This window comes from Muntiacus reevesi, chromosome 3 (genome assembly GCF_963930625.1).
Source record: "Muntiacus reevesi chromosome 3, mMunRee1.1, whole genome shotgun sequence".
NCBI lineage: Eukaryota > Metazoa > Chordata > Mammalia > Artiodactyla > Cervidae > Muntiacus > Muntiacus reevesi.
The window spans coordinates 255,044,099-255,045,773 of record NC_089251.1 but is presented as its reverse complement, the minus strand read 5'-3'; positions in this window follow the sequence as shown (position 1 = coordinate 255,045,773).

The following is a 1,675-nucleotide window of genomic DNA, read 5'->3' as shown; positions in this document are numbered from 1 at the left end:
AATGTACAAATCAATACTAGTGTAACTGTTTAAACTGCTCCAAGTCCCGCCTTTTAGGCATGTCACCCCCTCTCAGCGTCCATGCTGAGAGCTTTGAGATAAATCCTGTTTGCTTGCTATTTACTCGCCATTGTGAGTGTTTGTGTGTTTGCTGGGTTCATTCTTCAGCTCTGAGAACAAGAACTCGGACTTCCGTTTCAACTTCATTATCTGGATCGTTGGGGGAGGGAAGGAAATTATTCTTTGGAATCTAGTATATTGATCTTTGTCTTTTGGCTCCATTTAACAACCTGTTCCACAGATAAAGGGTTTAAGGAGTAATTGAACTGTGAATATGAAAGTCGTCATGAACCAAGGAAACTTTTCTCTTTCTCTCTCTGTCGTGAAACAGCTACCATTAACTCTGCTTCTTCCTGCTCATAGTCCATTTCATTCTCCTCTTTCTGCCCAAATTCTCTTTCTTGGTTTCTCTCTGTATCAATACATACAAAAACCAGCAATCCCACAGCTTCCAGTATTTGCTCCTAGAAGCCACAGAAACTGACTAGCTTGAATCTCACTCACTTCAAAATTCCTAGAGAGAAAATACAATTGACCTGGTCCAGACTAAATATTTATTCCTGATCCACTGTCCTTTGTTCAACAAACAGGCTATCTGACCCCATCCCTAAGGACAGGGAAATTCTTGAAGAAAGGAGATAATAGGTTGGGTAGATACTCCCCCGGACTTCCTAGGTGACCCAGTGGTAAAGAATCTACCTGCCAAGCTGGATACATGAGTTTGATCCCTGGTTCAGAAAGATCCTTTGGAGATGGAAATGGCAACTCATTCTAGTATTCTTGTCTGGGACATCCCAGAGACAGGGGAGCCTGGCATTTTACAGTCCATGAGATTGCAAAGACTAGGACACAACTTAACTCACTAAACAGTGGTAGCAGCAGATATTCCCCCACAATGTCAGAAATACACATATTGCCTGCCACATGGTCTGGCATAAATAGATGCTTAGCATTTTCTTCTGCCTTTTCAAGACGTTTATTGTCTTCTGAGGAATTAGATAGAGCAGACATTGTGGTTAGCCCTCCAAATTACTCTCCCTTTCCTTAGTCACTGCCCCAGTTTTCATTCAGATATCTTCACCTCCCCTGGGCATCTCCCACTAGCAGTGGAGCACGTGGCTGAAGCCCAGCTAATGAACATAATCCCTCTCCCTGGTCACAGTTATTTGTTCCAGGATGACTGATCAGGCTGAGGAGATCAAAGTAGAGGTTATCTGGTGATTTCTGGAGAAAAAGTGTCCTCCCTCTTAAATTTCAAGAGCTGGCAAGAGTAAGTTTTTGTCTTTGTTTTTAATTTCATAACCTCTTCTTTATATGTCAAGAAACAAAGCACAGAAATCTGAGAAAAGTATTTTTACTGAAACGTTTAAATATGAAGCATACAAGAGATGACAGGAGGGAGTTTTCAGGTCGAAAAAACAGAAACAAAAAAGTAACAAAACTCCTCCTTAGGTGTGGTGTCTTAGACTGCTTTCCTGGGTTGCTGTAACAAAATACCACAGACTTGGTAGTTAAACAACAGGGATTTGTTTCTCATAGTTCTGAGCTAGGAAGTCCAAGGTTAAGGTGCCTGTTAATTGAGTTCCTGGTGAAGACTTTCCTCCTGGCTTGCAGG